Source organism: Rhinoderma darwinii, chromosome 10 (genome assembly GCF_050947455.1).
Source record: "Rhinoderma darwinii isolate aRhiDar2 chromosome 10, aRhiDar2.hap1, whole genome shotgun sequence".
Classification (NCBI taxonomy): Eukaryota; Metazoa; Chordata; class Amphibia; order Anura; family Rhinodermatidae; genus Rhinoderma; species Rhinoderma darwinii.
The window spans coordinates 45,663,445-45,685,673 of record NC_134696.1 but is presented as its reverse complement, the minus strand read 5'-3'; the positions used below and the strand labels follow the sequence as shown (position 1 = coordinate 45,685,673).

Sequence of the window (22,229 nt, the reverse complement as noted above, 5' to 3'; positions counted from 1 at the left end):
GCCCTATCCGGATACTCATTTAGATAAGGGGCCATCCTTTCCACCCTCACCGGCGACACCCCCTTGACCAGCCGCGTGCTGGTTCCCTGACCTCTTTTTCGCAGACATTTTGCCGCCCCGTGTGATGCACCATTACACTCGGAACACACATGCTTGAACTTGCACGTGGCCCCGAACTTGCACTGACCTTCATTAAATTGCCAGCAAAACCCCGCCTTTCCCCCGCCGCTTTGTCCAACCTGACTAGACTGGCCTCCCTGGCCGGCGCTCCCGAGAAAGGACTGCCTAACCGGAGCCGTAACTCGTAACCAGAGAGCAATATCCTTCTGGTCCCACCGAATCGCCGGCCGAACCGCCTTCCGCTGACGGAATTGCTCATCGTATCGCAGCCACGCCTGCCCCCCATACGCCCTATGAGCCTCCCCAATGGCATCAAAATAACAAAACAACGCCGAACAATTTTCCGGCGCCTTTTCCCCTATCACACTGGCCAATATAGCGAACGCCTGCGACCAATTAACGAACGTCTGCGGGATAAGCCTATACCGCCGCCGTTCCTCCTCGTCCTTTTTACTCTCATCCCGCTTGCTCTTATCCAAATTAAATTTAGCCAGCGGCAAGAGAGAAAAAATGTCAACATATTCGTCCTTCCAGATCCGATCACGCACCTCCTGCTTTAAATGCGCCCCCAACGGACCCTCAAAACAAACATACACCTCCCCCCGAGCACGATCATCCATACGCACTCGATCGCCATCCCTTTGTGCCTCGGTCTGTACCGACACCGCGACCGCCTCTCTAACCGCCATCACGGGACGCGCCTGTAACGATCCCACGTCCCTGGGGCCTTCCCAAACTACCGCAGGGGACACTTCCGTTACTACCGGCGCCGCGGCCCTGTCTAGGCGCCCCACCAGCTCCCGTAAGCAACCCACTAAGTCTGCCAAACCCGCTCCGTCGCGTCCGCCCGCGCCACTACCGGCCCCCGATGCAATGCTAGCAGCCCCCCCGCCGACACCCGACATAAAAATCGCTGGATAAGACAATGATGGAGTTATACACTCACCGGGCTGCACAGGCGCTGTGTTCCCGTCAGCCGGACCATCCTGACCTCGACGATACACGTCCAGTTCACCTTCCTCCAGCTCTTCTCTCGCCGACGACTGTCCATCCCAACGACATCTGTGGAACGGGGATGAGGACGCGCTGACCGATGGGCCGGCAACCTGCCGCCCAACCGCCGGGACCCAAACTTCCGACCGGACCTGTTGCCTCGACGTCGCTGCAGATCTAGGCGTCCGTCTAGACGATCCTGACGAAGCCTGCCCCCTGGCCGGAACATCACCAGGCGGGGCGGCCGTACCTTGTCCTCCAAATCTTCCATCTGATGGGGGAGGGGTGACAGGGAGCCCAGCCTGCGACTCCCTGCTTACCGCTGGACCCCGTCGCGGCCTGGGATTCCTGCCAGGACGCAGGGCCTGAGAAGGGGCGGTCCTCCCAGCTGCCTGGCCTGCAGCGTCCGGGATCGGGCTCCCTCTGCGACGCCGTGTCCGCGGGACTGCCTCCGGACTGAGGCGCTCTGGAGGTCGGGACCGCCGAGAGGGACGGGTCGACCCGGCCTGCGTCGCCGTCACCCCCGGCAACGCTCTCTGCCTGCTCTGCGCAGGAGCGGTTGTTGCCGACTCCCCCCCCCGCCGCCATAGCCATGCTTGTAAGGGGGCCGGGGGAGGGGAGCCTGTCCTGTGCAACAGACCCCGAACGCCGGGCCCGACGTGGCGAAACGGCGTCCGGGATCTTAGTTATTTCATCCACGGTCTCCTCTAGCCATCCGGGACCGTGGTGCACAGCAGCGGCACGCAGCCGCTCTAACATTAAAGACTCTGCCATCCTGAGAAGCACGGGCAACGGGGAGCTTACTGTTTCTGTGTTACTCCTCCCGCTGCTTCCGGCTCAATGCCGAGAAACAGCGGGAAGCTCAGTAACGGCCCCCCGTCCCCCTTAACTCCTCCCCGTCCCCCCTCCAACTCCCTCCAACTCTCCCTCACCTAATTAACCCTTTCCCTACCAGGACGGTCATGTCGGCTTCCCTTAATCCCTGCAGGCTGCGTCCAGCCTCTTCTTTCATGTTGAGGAGTAAATGGGAAAGAGATCTTGGGCCCATAGAAGAAAGTCAGTGGGGGGATATATTGTCGCGGATTCCTAAATTATCTATGAATGAGGTACATCGTGTATCTCATCTGTTTCTGATACATCGGGTTTATAGAACACCGGTGTTTCTGACTGAAATTGGTTTCAGGGACTCCTCTGACTGTCCCAGATGTGGAGGGGAATCTGGCACGTTGACACATATGATATGGCAATGTGTGCAGCTGCGACAGTTTTGGTCTGAGGTAGTGGACACTATTTCTTCTGTATACCAGGTGTCAGTGGATTTTACTCCGTTTGTATGTGTTTTGGGGCACGTGGAAGATATCTCTGTTTCTGAACATGTCAACTTGGCCGTTGCCCGTATGTTATATGTGGCTAGGAAGCTTATTGCACAACATTGGTTGGATGATCAACCGTCCTATGTTATTAGAATTTTGTAACAAAGTCACGTGGCTAACACGTATGTAAAAATATATTTACACGGCAAGGAAGGCTTCACACACATTTGATAAAATCTGGTCTTTATGGGTGGAGAGACGGGGTTGGAACTCGCCGCCTGATGCTGCAGCTGAGGTGCACTCTGGAACGTCATAGCATGCAGTTTAGGGTAACCTGATAGACCTATGGGGGAATTGGATGCATGTGATTTATATGTATACCTTAGATTTACTTCTGTTATGTAATGTATTCGGTACTGTGTTCTGTGCTAATACTGTGTTTTTATGATCATACATACTCTGGAAGCTGGGGGAGGGGGGAGTTGGTGTATGGGATGTGATGTTGTATCACAATTGTTTTCTTTTTGCTGAAAATAAAAAATTACTTGATTTAAAAAAAAGTAATGACCACTGGCTGTATGACAGCGTCCATTACTAAGGTGGGGCTTCATATTAGCTGGTAAAAAGGGTAGCACTAACCCCCATTATTACCCAGATACATTCCGCTACCAGGGGTACCGGGAAGTGATGGGTGCGATCCAGTACCTGACCATCTGTTGTGATGGCCGGTTACTGGGGCGGCCGCAGGCTGGTATTATGAGGCTGGAAAAGGCCAGAAACCTTGGCCCTTCCCACCCTGGTAATGCTAGCCTGCTGCTATGTTGTATCTGGCTGGTTATGAAAAATGGGGGGGACGGGACACCGCGTGTTTTTTTCAAATTATTTATTTTTTAAAATTACATTTTCAATAGACAGCCAGATACAACATATTAGCAGCAGGCTAGCACAACCAGGGCGGGAAGGTCCACTGTTTTGGGCTTTCCCAGCCTAATAATACCAGCCTGTGGCCTCCCCAGTGCCTGGCCATCACTACAGATGGTCGAGTACTGGCTCCCACCCGGCTCTTTCCAGTACCCCGGGTGGCAGTGGGTACAGGGGTAATAATGGGGGTTAGTGTTAGACCCTGCACCGGCTAACACTAAGCCCCGCCTTAGTAATGGATGCTGTCAATCAGTCAGTGGCCATTACTAAGATGGTAGTAATAAAATGTAAAAAAAAATACAAAGACATAGACCATAACCATTTTAAAAAATAGAAGTCATCGAAGTAGTCCTCAAATCCAAAGTTCAACAACCGAACCTGTAAAAAAAAAAGCACATACACAACAAAAAAAGTTAGTAAAACATGTGGTAGGCTTAGATACAGGACTTTGCCTACGCTCTGGCCGGGGATTCCGCTATTGGAGGAGCCCATGGTGTCACTGTCTATATATGGACAGTGACAGGGCCGCCATCAGGGGGGTATTAGGGGTACTGGTGTGAGGGGCCCGGCCAAACCTAATTGAAAGGGGGGCCCGGCAACTGCCGCGACATTCTTTTGGTAGGAAAAAACGGGCCCCTGCAATGGGGCCCGTTTTTTTCACCAAAAGAATGTCGTGAGCTGCTGCTGCTGCGGGCCCCCTCCCCTCGTCATGGGGGGCCGTCAAACAGTCCGCCCGCGCACCCGATCGCGCGCACAAGGAAGCTCCCGCACGTGCGCACTCGCGAGCGCGCAACCACGAACGCCCGCACTCGAGACCGCCCGCGCGCGCACCCGCGACCGCCCGCGAACGCGCGCGCACCCTCAGCCGCGATCGCCCGCGCGGCGCACCCGCAGCCGCGATCGCCCGCGCGGCGCACCCATGGAAACACATGGACAAAACTTACCTGGAGCCTGGCTGGAGGTGAAGGACTGGACGTCTGGACCGAAGACCTCGCCTGGAAGACATCGCCGGAAGAGGACTGGAGTGGGAGCAGCTCTTCAGACAGTGAGTAAATTATCTCAAAGTGCTGATCATGTATGGCCCTGTTCACACAGTATTTTGCAGGCAAAAAAAAAATCTGCCTCAAAATTCCTTAAAGAATTTTGAGGCAGATTTTGACCTGCCCACACTATCTTGCCGCGTTTTTTTGCTGCGTTTTTTGCCCGCGGCGATTGAGGACAGCAGACAAAAAACGCAGCGAAAAATGCATTTTCAGATTAAATCAATGGGAGGCGGTTTTGGAAGTTGTTTGGTGCTGATTCTGACGCAGTGTCCGAGTCAATATCAAGGCCCAAAAACTCTGTGAATTGTAGACACTGAAGCGCCTAGGGAGAGTGTCAGGGACTGCAAGGGGTTAAGAAAGGATGGAACGGTTTAAAATAATGCCCAGGATCAGGATTGGTCAACAAGGGGTAAGAGGGGCGTGGTTAAGAAGATATAAGGCAGAGGTTTGGAGCAGGAAGCCCTCTTACCTTCAAGCTGCAGTGGAAGAAACACCTTTGCTGCTGCTGTGGAGATTCAGAGCGTGGTCGTTAAGAAGATGGCAGAAGAACTGTTGCGGAAGGTGGCACAGCGGGTAGCGGCAGAGGGGCCTGCCTGGCTGGAATCCCTGTTGGAGGAAGGAGAGAGGCGAGGAGCTGAGCGGGGCATGGAACAGTCGGGAGCGGCTACCCGAGGTAGGCCGCAGCGCGTTACACGCCCTCCGGTTAGACTAAGCCCTAGCCCTGTTGCTATGAGGGGTGCTGTGACTGCTGCACAGTCATGCGGTGGTCCCAGCAGGTCCCCTAGGCCTATGTCGACGGGTGCTTCGTCGGTCGACATAGTGCCCCCCTCCCCCCCGTCCACTCGTCGCGCTGGCGTCCTTCCCCATGGCGGTAAGAGGGCGGCTGTTAAACCGGCACGGGCACGGTACAACCCGCCTCGAGCTGCTGATGCGGGCGCGGAGGCAGCGGCCGACTATCGTGACAGTGGGGTGAATATGGCGGACTCAGGCGACTGGTCCGACATGGTCGCTTACCATGCGGCATGTTCACAGGAGCTGGGACTTGCTTCTGGGGCCTGTGTGCAGCCGGGGTCGGCGCCATCTTTCCCCGTGCTGTTCTCTACGCAGCCAGAATTGGCGGCGGGGGGAACAGGGGCGGGACGTCCTGGCAGGCGCAGTGCAGCCAGGACACAAGATGGCGGCGCACGAAAAAAGAAGATGGCGGCGGGTGCGGGGAGGCGGACGGTGAGCAAGCAGCCCAGCCAGGGGGCGGGGGCTTCTGCGGTGCCTGTCGCTTCTCCACCCCGGTCCCCCCCGGGCCCCTGTCAGCACGGATCAGGGGCAGGGGGGGAGTGTGCTAGGAAAGATAGGAGTGAGGGTGTTTTGGATGCTATTTGCCCTTCTCCTGCCTTGTCATCTTTCTCTCCTGCAGGTCCAAGAAGGGAGCGTTCCAGGCGAGGGAGGAAACGCCGGGCTGGTGGACATCGCCGGCACGGCCATCATGGACGTCGCAGGTCAGGTGACGGGAAGAGGCGTGGTCGACGGTATTCCTCGTCTTCCAGCGATGGTTTCTCCTCCTCGTCTGCGACGACGTCCGCATCATCCGGATCATGGAGGAGGTCGTCGAGGAGATCCTCACGGCCGCAGAGACGCAGTCGACGCCGGGAGGTGCAGCGCTTGTCGGTGGATCAGGAGCAGCTGTCCCAGGTTGTACCTCCCGCCGGGCCGGTGGAGGAGGTGCAGGCCGTGGTTCCAGTGCCGCGGCAAGTGGCTGAAGGACCCTCTGGAGTCGGTGGGACCTCTGGGAGCGGTGAGTCGGCCTGCGGTGACGCATGGCTTAATAAACCTAATGCAGCGGGTGCGGATTTGATTTCTGTTTTAAAAGCCGTGGTGGCTGGGTTGAAAGTGAATGAGGGAACGTCGTGTCCCTCTGTGCCACCAGAGGGAGCTATGCCCCCGTCTGAGAAAGAGAATGCTTTAGCTAGTTTGACGTTTAGAGATTCATTGTTTTGTGGAGTCGCTCCTCTCGGGACTCATTTGTCAGCTGAGGTCAAGGACAAGATTTGGAGGAATGAATTTGTGGATATTTGGTCCTTGGTCTCGGTGGAGCAGGTGACTGTCAACAAGGAGCGGGGCTTTGAGAGAGGTTCGGATAGGAAAGCAAAAGTAGCGAAAACATTTGGCAACTGGGTACAGTGTTACGCTACACTGGCTCATGTTATTTGCCAACGCTATCCTGGGAAAGGGGCCGAGTTGTTTGTCTATTTTGACACAATTTTCAGCGCCCACAGGCTGCACGGTGGTGCGGCCTGGTGGCGATATGATGAAGAATTTCGGCGACGTTTGGCTTTGTCGCCTGATATTAGTTGGGCGACGAAGGCAACGGACGTGCGGTTGCAGCTTATTTTAGCGCAAGGGAGTAGGCAACAACGCCCCTTTCCCAGTGCGGCCGCAGCACCGGGCCCCGCCCCTGGAGTTGCGGCCGCTAGGCCCACAGGTGCCTGTTGGCTCTACAATGAGGGCCACTGTCGTTTCTTTGCCACGTGCAAATTTCGACATGAATGCTCCATCTGTGGGGGCGCTCATTCGGCGCTCCGGTGTTTCCGGAGAGGTAAGCAGCCGGTCAAGGCACCTCCTTCCGGCGCAGCGGAGAACGCCGGTGAACGTGCTCGAGATGGGCCCATGGTTAGAGCGGTACCACAGGAGGCGGGAAGCAGAGGTGCTCACTAACGGGTTTTCGTTTGGTTTTGAGATTCCTTTTGAATATTCTGCGACATTGTCATTGGCTGACAATTTGAAGTCGATCAATGAGAATGTGGGCATTGCGCGGCTAAAATTAGCAAAAGAAGTGGAATTAGGAAGAATGGCAGGTCCATTCAGCGAGCCGCCGTATACGAATCTGCGAGTTTCCCCCCTTGGTTTAGTTCCAAAGAAGGAACGAGGAAAGTTTAGGCTGATTCATCACCTTTCTTTTCCTCGCGGTGGTTCTGTTAATGACGGTATTTCTAGGGCGGAGGCGGCGGTTTCGTATACGTCTTTTGATGTTGCAGTAAGGTTGGTACAGGCGGCTGGACAAGGGGCGTTGTTAGCCAAATCGGATATTGAAGCGGCCTTTCGTTTGCTGCCGGTTCATCCGGAGTGTTTTCACCTGCTGGGTTGTTGTTTAGACAAAGGGTTTTACGTGGATATGTGCCTTCCTATGGGTTGTTCAATATCATGCAGTTACTTTGAGATGTTTGCGTCATTTTTAGAGTGGGTAGTTCGTTTGGAGTCTGGTTGTGACTCGGTCATTCATTATCTGGATGATTTTCTTTTTGTGGGCCCGGGGGGCTCTGGGTTGTGCAGCACGTTGCTGAGAGTGTTTCGACAGGTGATGTCGCGTTTCGGGGTACCTATTTCCGAGGATAAGACGGAAGGTCCTGTAACGGTTTTGTCATTTTTGGGTATCGAAATAGATAGCGAGCGGATGATTTTTCGGTTGCCAGATGATAAATTGGCAAGGCTAGTGACGCAGGTTGACCAGGTCATGGGGTCGAAAAAAGTGACGTTAAAACAGTTACAGTCGTTAATGGGATTGCTGGTGTTTGCTTGTCGTATAATTCCAATGGGTCGTGTTTTTTCTAGGCGTTTGTCTTTAGCCACTAGAGGTATCTCGAAGCCAAATCATTTTATCAGGGTAACCTCTTGTATGAGGAAGTATTTGTTGGTCTGGCATTCTTTTTTGAGTTCGTTTAACGGGAGGTCGGTGTGTCAGGACGCTGAGTTGTCTAATGTAGATTTGGAATTATTTACGGATGCAGCCGGAAGTGATGGTTTTGGAGCAATTTTGGGCCGAAGTTGGTGTAGATCCCCTTGGCCCTTGCATTGGAGTGATTTGGGAGTCTTACGTAATTTAACGCTATTGGAATTGTTTCCTATTATAGTTGCAATAGAGTTATGGGGTAGCGTGATGGTGAATAAGAGGATTGTATTTTGGACAGACAACATGGCGGTGGTGCATGCGGTGAACGGGTTGTCGTCTAGTTCGTTGCCGGTATTAGCTTTATTAAGACGGTTGGTTTTGAAGTGTTTGCGTTTGAATGTGTGGTTTCGTGCAAAACATGTTCCGGGTGTCAGTAATGTGATGGCTGATGCTTTGTCTCGTTCACAGATGTCCCGGTTTCGGGAATTGCACCCGGCAGCTTTGGCAGAAGGGGTGTCCCCCCCCCTTCACTTATGGGCCCTGGTCGAGGACAACTTATGAGACTGTTGAGGGGTTCGGTGGTACCGGCGACTTGGAAGAGTCATTGCAGAGCGTGGGATCGGTGGTTGGAGATTGCGGGGAATGACTTCCCATCACAGGAGGGGTGTCACCTGGACGTCACGTTAGCAAGTTTGGTACAAATACGTCAGGAAGGGGGTAGTGCGGCCACGGCGAGCAAGTTTTTAGCAGGAGTGGCCTTTATGTTAAAATTGTGGGGATGCAGAGATGTTACAAAAGAATTTGTAGTTCGGCAGTCTTTAAAAGGGTGGAAAAAAGAGGCGTGTTCAAGGGACACGAGGCGGCCAGTATCTTTTTCACTTTTGGGTCGGCTGCTAGCCGTTTTATGTTTTGTGTGTCGGGATGAATATGAAGTGTCCTTGTTCGGCGCGGCGTTTTCGTTGGCTTTCTTTGCCGCTTTGCGGGTTAGTGAGCTGGTTCCGCACAGAGTAAGTGCGAGCGGTGGTCTTCTCGGATCGGATGTAGTAACGTTGGGAGATTCTCTCAGGGTCTGTGTGCGGAGGTCAAAGACTGATGTGGTAGGAAAGGGGGCTTGGCTGTCGATTGGGAGGATTGGGGGGCAGTATTGCCCGGTAAAATGGGTCCAGGAATTCGTGTTGGTCCGAGTGCCCGGGACGCAATTCTTGATCCATCAGGATGGATCCGCGATGTCGCGTTTTCAATTTGAGGCGATTTTTAAGGCCGGCTTGAAGTATCTAGGTTTGCCGCCGGGCGAGTTTGGTACACATTCATTTAGGATAGGTGCGGCAACTGAGGCGGATGCCTTGGGCTTGGATTCAGCGGCTATCATGAGTCTGGGTAGATGGCGCTCTAATAGCTATAAGTCATATGTGCGACCTGATCTGGTTTTAAAGATGGTGTAAGCTGGAAGTTTTCATAAGAAAGGTCGCCCCCTCCCCTTCCCCCCCCCCCCCTGTTTTTCCTTCCTGTTATATGGAGTGTTATGTTAACCCTGCCTGTAATTTTCATTTGACCGGAATGTAGCTTAATTTCTTTGTTAGGGTTGCGGCGCCCCCAAGTGTGGATCTTGGGGCATTCGTATGTGCATTGGGCAGCGGTTCGAGCGGGTCGAAGGCCATTAGGTCCGAATTTGGGCCTCGCACAGGCCGACGTCCATTGGAGAGGTGTCCGGGGATTACGGTGGGTGCAGTTACTGCCAGAAGTAGTGGCAGTTACAAGGCACACGTACGGACCTGTTGTCCTAATCATCCATGCGGGTGGAAATGATATCGGCCAAGTGAAAATGGCTGAGTTATTGTCAATTATACGAACTGATTTGGCGCGTTTTCGGGATCTGTTCGCCCGTTGCGTGATAGTTTGGTCCGAAATAGTGGCGCGCACGGTGTGGCGAGGAGCGAGGAATATGGCAGCTTTGGAGAGAGTGCGCAGGTTAATCAATGTGCGGGTGTCGCGGTTCATTCGCTCTATAGGGGGGATCGGGTTGCGACACCAATCCCTGGAGGGGGATAATGCAGATCTGCTGGCACCGGATGGAGTGCATCTGAATGATATCGGGCTCGATATCTTTTTATTGGATCTCTTGGATGGTGCCGAGAGAGGGCTGGCGTTGCTTGGTGGGGGTGGTCGGGGGACTGAGTAGGTTTCTCAGTTCCCCCTTCTTGGCGGAAAGTACGGCAGATGAAGACGGAGGTAGCACCCTACATGCCTGATGGAGACAGGGAGCATCGGCATTTCAGGAGGAGAGGAAATAAATAAATATATATATGTCTTCATGCCGATGGTTGAAAATAATAATAAAGCTGTGGCCACTTCCACATTTGCATAAAGAAGGTGTTGGTGTGTTAATTCAAAGAAGGATGGTTAAGGTCCTGGGCAGGAAAAGTGGATAATGGGTCCTTGCAGTCCTGGGCCTTATTGTTAGGGCTTATTCAGACGAACGTGTAATACATCTGTGCAACGCGCGTGATTTTCACGCGCCTCGCACGGACCTGTGTTAGTCTATGGGGCCGTGCAGACTGTCCGTGAGTTTCATGCAGCGTGTGTCCGCTGCGTAAAACTCACGACATGTCTTATATTTGTGCGTGGTTGGCGCATCACGCACCCATTGAAGTCAATGGGTGCGTGAAAATCACGCCCAGCACTTCCGCAGCCGTATAAACTATGAATGAAAACAGAAAAGCACCGCGTGCTACAAACGTACAAACAGAGTGTCATAATGATGGCGGCTGCGCGAAAATCACGCATCCACGCATCATACGCTGCTGCCACACGGAGCTGTTATGGACCTTTTGCATGCGCAAAATGCCACGTTTTTTGCGCATGCAAAAAGCACACGCTTGTGTAAATCCGGCCTTAGGGTAGGAACACACTAGGCATGAACACTGCGGATTTTATGCAACACATTTTATTGTGGAAAATCCGCAGCGTATTACAGTCACAGCAGAGTGGGTGAGATGTGAACAAATCTCATCCACACGCTGCAAAAATAATGGACCTGCAGTGTGGCTTTTTGGCTTTTTAAGCCGCAGCGTGTCAATGTATTCTGTGGAATCGCTGCTCCTCTGTTGCGGAAATGCTGCGGTTCTGCCGCAAAAATCACAAAAGAGAAAAAAAAAAGGTAAATTGATAAAGTTTAGACTTGCCCCGGCCGTAGTCCTGGTGACGCGATCCTCTATTCTTAGCGCAGCCCGGCCTCCTGTCATGACGTTTCATCCCATGTAACTGCTGCAGCGGTCACATGGTCTACAGCGTCATCCCAGGAGGCGGGGCTACGTTCAGAAAAGAGAGATGCGTCACTAAGGGTATGTTCACACGTAGTCAACCAAAACGTCTGAAAATCCAGAGCTGTTTTCAAGGGAAAACAGACCCTGCTTTTCAGACGTTTTTTACCAACTCGTTTTTGGAGCTGTTTTCATTGGAGTCTATGAGAAAACAGCTCCAAAAACGTCTGAAAGAAGTGTCCTGCACTTCTTTTGACGAGGCTGTATTTTTACGAGTCGTCGTTTGACAGCTGTCAAACGACGACGCGTAAATAACAGGTCGTCTGCACAGTACGTCGGCAAACCCATTCAAATGAATGGCCAGATGTTTGCCGACGTATTGTAGCCCTATTTTCAGACGTAAAACGAGGCATAATACGCCTCGTATACGTCTGAAATTTGGCCGTGTGAACATACCCTTAAACTACGGCCGGGGCAAGTCTAAACTTTTTTTCCCCTACAGGATTCCCGCAGCGGACACGCCTCACGAAACCTGCGCCACTATTTGGTGCGGTTTTGCTTGCAGAATTCCCTGCGGCTACCGGGGCGGATAAGCTGTGGAGTTTTACTCAGCATATCCGCCTAGTGTGTCCCTTATGCTGTCGCTCCTGGAGCTGCTGCCGGTCTCTAAATAGGCAGTTGGTCCAGTAGAATTTGGAATTATTTTTTTTTGTGAACCAGCTTAAAAAAATACAAAACTTTTGTGTTAGGGCCTGTTCACATCACCGTTCGCTTCCGTTCCGGGGTTCCGTCTGAGGTTTCTGTCGGGTGAACCCCGCAACGGAAAGTGAAAGTGACAGCACAGCTTCCGTTTCAGTCACCAGTGATCTCAATGGTGACGGAAACATCGCTAATGGTTTCCGTTCGTCACCATTCCGGCTGGTTTTCGGACGGAATCAATATCGCAGTCGACTGCGCTAATGGTGATGGAAACGGAAGCTGTGCTGTCACTTTCACTTTCCGTTACGGGGTTCACCCGACAGAAACCTCAGACGGAACCCCGGAACGGAAGCGAACGGTGATGTGAACAGGCCCTAACACAAAAGTTTTGTATTTTTTTAAGCTGGTTCACAAAAAAAAATAATTCCAAATTCTACTGGACCAACTGCCTATTTAGAGACCGGCAGCAGCTCCAGGAGCGACATCATAAGGGACACACTAGGCGGATATGCTGAGTAAAACTCCACAGCTTATCCGCCCCGGTAGCCGCAGGGAATTCTGCCAGCAAAACCGCACCAAATAGTGGCGCAGGTTTGGTGAGGCTTGTCCGCTGCGGGAATCCTGCAGGGAAAAAAAAGTTTAGACTTGCCCCGGCCGTAGTTTAGGGCGACGCGTCTCTGTCTTCTGAACGTAGCCCCGCCTCCTGGGATGACGCTGTAGACCATGTGCCCGCAGCAGCAGTCACATGGTATGAAACGTCATGACAGGAGGCCGAGCTGCGTTAAGAATAGAGGATCGCGTCATCAGGACTACGGCCGCGGCAAGTCTAGACTTTTTTATAAATTTAAAAAAGTGCCTTTTTTTTTTTCTCATTTGTAATTTTTGCGGCAGAACCGCAGCATTTCCGCAACAGAGGAGCAGCGATTCCACAGAATACATTGACGTGCTGCAGCTTAAAAAGCCACACTGCAGGTCCATTTTTTTTTTGCAGCGTGTGGATGAGATTTGTTCAAACCTCATCCACTCTGCTGCGACTGTAATACGCTGCGGATTGTCCACAATAAAATGTGTTGCATAAAATCCGCAGTGTTCGTGCCTAGTGTGTTCCTACCCTAAGGCCAGATTTACACGAGCGTGTGCTTTTTGCGCGCGCAAAAACGTGGCATTTTGTGCATGCAAAAGGTCCATAACAGCTCGGTGTGGCAGCAGCGTATGATGCGCGGCTGCGTGATTTCCGCGCAGCCGCCATCATTATGACACTCTGTTTGTATGCTTGTAGCACGTGGTGCTTTTCTGTTTTCATTCATAGTTCATACGGCTGCGGAAGTGCTGGGCGGGATTTTCACGCACCCATTGACTTCAATGGGTGCGTGATGCGCGAACAATGCACAAATATCGGATATGTCGTCAGTTTTACGCAGCGGACACACGCTGCATGAAAATCACTGACAGTCTGCACGACCCCATAGAGTAACACAGGTCCGTGCGAGGCGCGTGAAAATCACTGACAGTCTGCACGACCCCATAGAGTAACATAGGTCCGTGCGAGGCGCGTGAAAATCACTGACAGTCTGCACGACCCCATAGAGTAACACAGGTCCGTGCGAGGCGCGTGAAAATCACGCACATTGCACGGACGTATTAAACGTTCGTCTGAATAAGCCCTAACAATAAGGCCCAGTTCACAGAGTTTTTGGGCCTTGATATTGACTCGGACGCTGCGTCAGAATCAGCACCAAACAACTTCCAAAACCGCCTCCCATTGATTTAATCTGAAATCAATGGGAGCCAGTCGCGGAAAAAAGAAAAAGCAGCACGTCCTTTCTTGCCGCGGTTCCGCCTCTGACCTCCCATCGAAATCAATGGGAGGCAGAAAATGCATTTTTCGCTGTGTTTTCTGTCTGCTGTCCTCAATCGCCGCGGGCAACAAACGCAGCAAAATAGTGTGGGCAGGTCAAAATCTGCCTCAAAATTCGGTGCGCGGTTCCAGGCGGTCGCCGGTGCGCATGCGCGGGAGTTTGCGGGTGCGCGCGATCGGTCGCACGGGCGGCGGTGTTTGACGGCCCCCATGCCACCCAGGGCCGATATCAGGGGGGGTATTAGGGGTACTGATGTGAGAGGCCCGGCCAAACCTAATTGAAAGGGGGGCCCGCAGCTCATGACATTCTTTTGGTGAAAAAAACGGGCCCCATTGCAGGGGCCTGTTTTTTTTCTACCAAAGGCAAGTCGCGGCAGTTTGCCGGGCCCCCCTTTCAATTAGGTTTGGCCGGGCCTCTCACATCAGTACCCCTAATACCCCACCTGATGGCGGCCCTGGGTACCATGATATAGTGCTGGACGGAATACCGTTAACAGGCGGTGCCACGGTAGGGGGGCCCAGAAAATTTCGCTGTATGGGGCCCTGAAGTTCCGGATGGCGGCCCTGGACAGTGATGTTAGGGGCTCCTCCAGGAGGGGAATCCCCAAACAGAGCGTCGACAATGCTCTGGCTGGGGATTCCCTGAATAGAAGGAGTCACAATGGCTTTATCTACAGGGGCGGAGGGAAGTGACGCTATCTACAAAGGGGAAGCTGGAGGTTTGGGCAGAGAAATAGCGAATAAAGTTTGATGTAGATAAATGTAAGGTTATGCACTTGGGTTGAGGAAACAAATTTTACAATTATGCATTAAATGGTAAAATATTGGGTATATTAAAGAGGGACAAGCGATGCGGCACACTGCCACTTGTTTTCCTTTTAAGCCATGCCTCTAACCCTGTCCAATCCCCGCGCATACATACCTGGTTCAGCCCACACAGTGTCATGCTCCCATAGTGCCTCCCCACAGTATAATGCCCCTATAGAAATCCCCCATACAGTATAATGCCTCTATAGCTTCCCCCACACAGTATAATACCCCATAGTGCCTCCCACACAGTATAATGCCAAATAGCGGCTCCCACAATGTATTTTGCCCCATATCTGCACCATAAAGTATAATGCCCCTACAGATGACCCCATACAGTATAATGCCCACACAAATTCCCCAATACAGTATAATGCCCCTATAGCGGTCCCCATACAGTATAATGCCAACACAAAATATGCCCTATACAGTATAATGCCCACACAGAATAATGCCCCCATAGCTGCCCCATACAGTATAATGCCCCATATCTACCCCATACAGTATAATGCCCCATAGCTGCCCCATATATTATAATACCCCCATAGCTGCTCCTATACAGTATAATGCCCCCTTAGCTGTCACCATTTAGTATAAAGCCTCCATAGAGTATAATTCCCCATAGCTGCCCTATACAGTATAATGTTGCCAGGCTGCCCAATACAGTATAATGCCCCCTTAGTTGCCCCTAGTGCCAATGCCCACATATAAAGTGACAGTGCCCACATAGATGGTGCCACAGTGCCTATGTAGATAGTGCCACACACAGTGCCCATGTAGATAGTGTCACACACAATGCCCATGTAGATAGCTCCACAGTGTCCCCTGTAGATAGTGCCCATACAGATAGTGCCCCACCCCCTTTGAAGATAGTGCCCCCCTTGGAGATAGCACTACAGTGATATCAGGGGCTTTCTCTATGAGCGGAATCCCCTGCCAGAGCGTCGGCAACGCTCTGCCCGGGAATTCTGCTCCTGGAGAAGCCGCTGACATCACTGCCCATATATGTCCAGCTGCTGCCAAGGCAATTCAAATCATGGGATGCATTAAAAGAGGCATAGATGCTCATGACAAGAACATACATTTTTCCTCTATGAAAATCACTAGTCAGACCACACATGGAATAAGGAGTACAATTTTGGGCACCTGTGTATAAGAAAAACATGGCTGAACTAGAACGAGGGCAAAAAAATGGCGACCAATGTAATTAAGGGAATGGGTGGATTGCAGTACCAAGAAAGGTTATCAAACTTGGGGCTATACGGTTTAGAAAAAAGACGACTTAGGGGGGATCTAATTACAATGTACAAATATATTATTGGACGGTACAGAGATCTTTCTAATGACATTTTTACACCTAGGCCTGTAACAATTACAAGGGGGCATCCTCTACGTCTAGAGGAAAAAAGGTTTCTCCACCGTCACAGACAGGGATTCTTTGCTGTAAGAGCGGTGAGACTATGGAACTCTCTGCCACAGGATGTTGTGATGGTTGATACTTTGAAACATTTTAAGAAGGGCCTTGATGCCTTTCTTGAAAAATATAATATTACAAGTTATGAGTAGTAGATTCTGGAGATGGGACGTTGTTTCAGGGAGTTATTCTGATTGCGATATTTGGATTTGGGAGGAATTTTTCCCTAATGAGGCAATTGGCATCAACCTCGTGGGGGTTTTGCCTTCCTCTGGATTAACATGGTAGGATTATAGGTTGGATTTGACGGACCTGTGTCTATTTTTTTAACCTTATCAACTATGTAACTATATAACTATGTAAGATAGAGAGTGCTCTTAATAACAGTGCTGACATAAAAAATAGAATCGATTATGTTCAAGAAAGTTGTTTGTAGGTGAGATCTAAATGAGCATTTGAGTGACAGCATGAGGCATGCTAATTGACAAACACATACTCATGGCCCCAGGGTAATCTGCGTGGTCAGACATGTGTCTGCTACATTTAAAGGTGATGTTGTAATAATGGGACAGTCACAAGGCAGGTGGGAATCTGACCACAGTAGGAGGCAACATTAGGATGTTGACCTGAGCCGCAGAAGAGCTTGGTAATTGAAGAAGCACCCCACACCTTATATACAAGCTTTATTATAATGGATATGTTTGTGAGTCCCATTTTTGGTACGTTTGGCCAATGAGGTAAATGTAAGGCTATGTTCACATAGGTCAGATAAGCTGCAGAAAAGTCTACAGCATATCTAACCCATGACACACAGGAAAATCCGGGCTTAATATTTGCGAAATGATGCTTTAATATTTGACCAAATTGATCGCCATCATAAAAAAGGCCTATACTCACCTCTCCTAGTGTTGCCATAGCAAATCGTCCCTGCTATCATTGGCTGCAGGGGTCTTCTCTGCAGATCCTCTCAAGCTCTGTCAGGTTTGGATGGGGACCGATTGTGGAAAGCCATTTTCAGATCTCTCCAGAGATGTTCGATTGGGTTCAAGTCAGGGCTCTGGCTGAGTTGTCCCTAAGCCACTCCTGTGTTGTCTTGGCTGTGTGCTTTGGGAGTTTGTCTTGTTGGAAGGTGAACCTTCGGCCCAGTCTGAGGTCCAGTGCACTCTGGATCAGGTTTTCATTAAGAATACTTTGCTCCAATCATCTTTCCCTCAACCCTGATCATTCTCCCTTTCTCAGCCGCTGAAAAACACCCTCACAGTATGATGCTTCACTGTAGGAATGGTATTGGGCAAGTGATGAGAAGTGCTCGGTTTCCTCCAGACATCACACTTAGAATTGAGGCCAAAAAGTGTAATCTTGGTTTTCATCAGACCACAGAATCTTGTTTCTCCCAGTCTGAGAGTCCTTTTTTTGCAAACTCCACGCGGGCTTTCATATGTCTTTTACTGGGGAGATGCTTCTTTCTGGCCACTCTTCCATAAAGCCCAGATTGGTGGAGTGCTGCAGTAATAGTTGACCTTCTGGAAGTTTCTCCCATCTACACACAGGATCTATGGTGCTCAGCCAGAGTGACCATTGGGTTCTTGGTGACCTCTCTTACCAAGGCCCTTTTTCTCAGATTTCCTAGCGCTGGCCACCCCACCAAACTAAGTAAAGTCCCGGTTGTTCCATACTTCTTCCATTCACGAATATGGAGGCCACAGTGCAATGCAGCACAAATTTTATTGTACCCTTCTCCAGATCTGTGCTTCCACACAATTCTGTCTCTAAGCACTACAGGCAGTTCTTTCCCCCTCATGGCTTGGTTTTTGCTCGGATATAAATTTTCAGCTGTGAGACCTTATATCAGTGGTTCCCAACCGGGGTGCCGCATTCTGGAGACATTTTTGGAGCTGTTTGTCATAGGGTCAATTGAAAAACAGCCCCAAAAACGTCTCAAAAACAATTTTCTGTTTCAAAAATGGCTGAAAATCAGAGGAGATTTTCCCTTGAAAACAGCTCTGTAATTTTCAGCCATTTTTACTTTTACGTGTGAACATACCATAAGTATCAAAGAAAAATGTCTGAATACTTACGTCCATACAAAATGTGAGTTTTTCATTTTTAATAAAACTGCAAAAATGTATCAAATGCTGTTTTCACGTTGTCATTATGGGGTATTGAGTGCAGAATGATGGTGAAAACCTTGAATTTTTTTTCTCATTTTAGCACAAGGCCTCAACATAACAAAATGTTAAAAAAGTGAAAGGTCTGAAGACTATCCGAATGTACTGTAGGTCATCTCAGGGTGCAGCCTGGACACAGACCAGCTGGAAGAGAGCAGGGGTGCTTTGCTATGGCAGCGTCGCGAGAGGTGTGTAAAGGCTTTATTTTTATTTATTTTTTTAGCCTGGAGTATTTGCTGTGAATAACAAGCAAAATTGCAAACAGTGGAATTTGTCGAGGAATAGGACTTCCTCAATGAACTCAATGGGGAAATTCTACAATAAATACACAGCGATTCCGCAGCATAAATTGACATGTACCAGATTTATAATCCACACAGCAGGTCAATTTATGCACGTATTCTCTGCGGGCATTTTCCACAGCGTGGGGATGAGATTTGTTAAAATCCCCTCCACTTTGCTGCTATGTAATACACTGCAGATTTTCCACCCACAAATCCAGCTGGAAGATTCGCAGCAAATACGGTACATGTGAACATACCCTCTCAGTTAAAAATCCCAATCACATAATGTGGTTACAAAAACGTGTACGTGGCCGCCTTTAAAGGAAAGGGTATCGGCTGTGAAATACAGCCAACACCTCATTGCAACAGTTGGAATCAATGACCCCTTTGATTCCGCCAGTTTAACCTTTTAGATGCTGTGGACAATTGTGACTGCGGCATCTAAGGCGTTAGAATGAGGGGGTAGTCCCCTCTGACATGCCATCGCCCCCCTCCCCAGCAACGCAATGGCGGTGTGCCAATGGTTGTCAAGGCAGCCTGGGGGCCTAATGAACGCCCTTAGGTCTGTCAGCTCTGTACACCTGATAAGTTCTGCCTGTGGCAGGGCTTAAAGGGGTTATCCAGGGACCAAAAATTTAAAAAAATTGCTTTGCATTCATATTTTTATGTAAAAAGAAGTCACTTACTAATGTACTTTAATTAAAAATGTGATACTAAATGGTGCCGTTCAAACCCGGTGAATTGTTCCTGGAAGTCCTGGAGCTTTTCTAATATTGATTACGCGCCGACAAGGCCCCACGTGACTGAGGGCTTGCTTCCTGTGCTGGTTGTGTCGGCGTGTTATCAATAGCATGACCGCAAGGGGCTGTTACATTGCCTATTGCTGGAGTCCCCGAGCAGAGCATCAGCTAGCGCTTTGTTCGGGACTCCAGTACTTCTCCCGACATTTGGTCAGTGACTTCTGGGGTTTCCTATAGCTGGAGTTCCCGAGCAGAGCATCAACTGATGCTCTGCCCGGGGACTCCAGCACTGCTGCCAACGTCACTGTCAATATATGGATACTATGCTCGAGGACTCCAGTACTGCTGCTGATGTCACTGTCCATATATGGACGTGTGACTTCAGGGTTTCCTAACCCTGGAGTCCCCAAGCAGAGCATAAGCTGATGCTCTGCCTGGGGACTCCCGCACTGCTGCTGACATCACTGTCTGTATATGGACAGTGACAGTGACGTTGGCAGCAATGCTGGAGTCCCCAGGCAGAGCATCAGCTGATGCTCTGCTCGGGGGCTCCAGCGATAGGAAACCCCTGAAGTCACTGTCCATATATGGACAGTGATGTTAGCAACAGTAGTGGAGTCCCCGAGCAGAGCATCAGCTTGATAGGTAACTGCCAGTGTTACATGGGCCTGAGAGGCAAAAACATTTTTTACTCCACTCAGAGGGGGCATAGCTTTAGGGGGTTACATATTTTTCATTGGAGCCAAGGAACTTTAAATTATGCCTCTGACTCCACTTGTGTCTGGAGATGATTTGTATCGGACTTCTGAGGTGGTTGCACTTCCACAAATCCTGAATTTTGGTTTGACTTCATCTGGAAAATCTGTTAGAAAAGCATCATAAAAATTCAATAATATTTTATCTATAATATTTTATCTATAATATAATATTCATCTGGAATAGCAAATCACAAGAAAAGAGTGCACTCGAGGCTTTGGAATTCTAAAATTTTCCAATATCACTTCTTCAACCTTGCTTTAGGCCTCCTTCACAGACAGAACATTTCTGGCAATATTAACAACATTTAAAAAACTTTTCTAAAAAGGTCATTAAAATGTAACATGCAGGGTTTTTTAGGCATTTTTAGTGCCATTTTTCATTTAATCTCATATGGAACATGCGTTTTTTATGACTGTTTTGAAGTCCTATAGAAAAGTCTATGGTTAAAATGCCTGGAAAAACGCAAAGGCAGAGAGCATGATACATTTGGAAAAAAAACACCATTGACCACAAAATTGCCTTAAAAACGCCACAAACAAAAGAACGCAGTTGTGTCTTGTGCATTTGATATTTTACTATAAACTTTAAAGTAACATCTGGCCGCAATTAAAAAAAACACCACGAAAAACGCACAAAAAGCAAAACGCTGAACCCTACCAGAATTATTTTTATGGTCTTCTCTTTTTGTAACCGGTGCATTAAATAAGAAAAAAAAGAAAGTCATTGCCCTGTTACCCTTGTAATAATTTAATTCTGAAAGTTACACACAAATCAATTGCCTAAAATGTCTTCTATATTATGTTCTTTGCCCTTTTGCACTCTCTGGAGACATTGTGGTTTTGATCTATAGACCTTAGGGATTCTTATCTCTGAACTTTCTGTGAATGGGCCAAGGGCACAGTCCTTTTAACCTGTAGGCCTACAAATAAAACTCATCAGCAGATAGCAGAAGCGACCCATCATGTTTTCATGAGATTTGGGTGCCTTGGAAACTTTGGCCATAAAACTGCCTCCCTCCTGCTCTCTCTTTGTGTATTGTTCTCATTATTCAATTGATGATGGAGAAATGAAGCAGAATACGATAATTTGTCATACAGAGAATATGCAAGAAGAAAAAAAGACGATTATACATTTTATTTTCATGGTATCGTCAACCAAAAGAATGTAAAAATAAAACAGTTTGGGAATGTGTAGACATTTTTTTTAATGTAAACATTTTAATTTCAGCATATCTTTCAATTCATTTAGTTGGTAGGACAAAAATGAAGTGTGCTTTTTGGAATGATAAGAAAATAATACATTAGGGTCAATAGAGGACAGACTGGACAATCTATTGTCCACTGACTTAAATATAAAAAAAAAAAAAAACACATTTGTATTTGAGGGGGCAATGTCTAGATCCTTTTTAGAATTTCTTTTCAACAAAGGTTTGTATATTGTATGTGAAGACGTGTTATTTTTTTTTTGTCAGATATCCAACTAGATTTCTTTTTGTGGCCCAAAAAAATTCTGTAAAATGTATTAATATAATATTTTTTTTACATAGTTTATATATAACATAAGTTTATGACAATTAAATATGCAGTCAATTATTATTATTAGTATTTTTTATTTTAAATATATTGTATTTATGTAATCATAGTGATAGAAAGAAAATACAGAAAAAAATACGCAGCGCCTCTGCAATCAGACAGGCTGGAATAACACAGGGGTTTTTTCTGCGTGTTAAAAACTGCTGCAACAATGAAGAGCTGTTTTAGTGGCGTCTTTTACATGCATTTTTAGTGCCATTTTTTCAGTTTGTCATTTTGTACAAGTTTTTTTTTCCCAGACATTTTTGAAGTTCTATTGGAGAAAAATACCAGAATAAATGCCACACCTAGAGCATACTGCATTTTGATAAAAATGCAACTGATCCAAAAAATGCTACAAAAATGCCAAAAAGCAAAAACTGTGTCTGTAGATTTTATAGTGTTTTACTATAAACTTTAAACTAAGATCTGACTGCTGCGTTTTGGTCCCTCTGAAAACGCGCAAAAAACGCTGTGCAAAATGCCAATGAAAATTTGTCAATACAATGTGTAAGAAACCTTATTTTTTTAGGCTCTGTTCACATCTGCGTCAAACTTTCTGGCACGGTGTGGTGATCATTCAATATAAGGCAGGGTTCACACGACCTATTTTCAGAC

General features: G+C 48.9%; 1 long non-coding RNA gene across 1 annotated transcript in view; it reads left to right on the top strand.

Moving 5' to 3' along the window:
• The first annotated feature begins 6,097 nt into the window (after positions 1-6,097).
• Positions 6,098-22,229, top strand: part of LOC142661418 (uncharacterized) — a 30,103-nt gene continuing 13,971 nt past the window's right edge. Inside the window, exons 1-2 of the long non-coding RNA XR_012850732.1 lie at positions 6,098-6,179; positions 18,301-18,445. This is a non-coding gene — a long non-coding RNA (uncharacterized LOC142661418). The remainder of the gene's footprint in view (positions 6,180-18,300; positions 18,446-22,229) is intronic.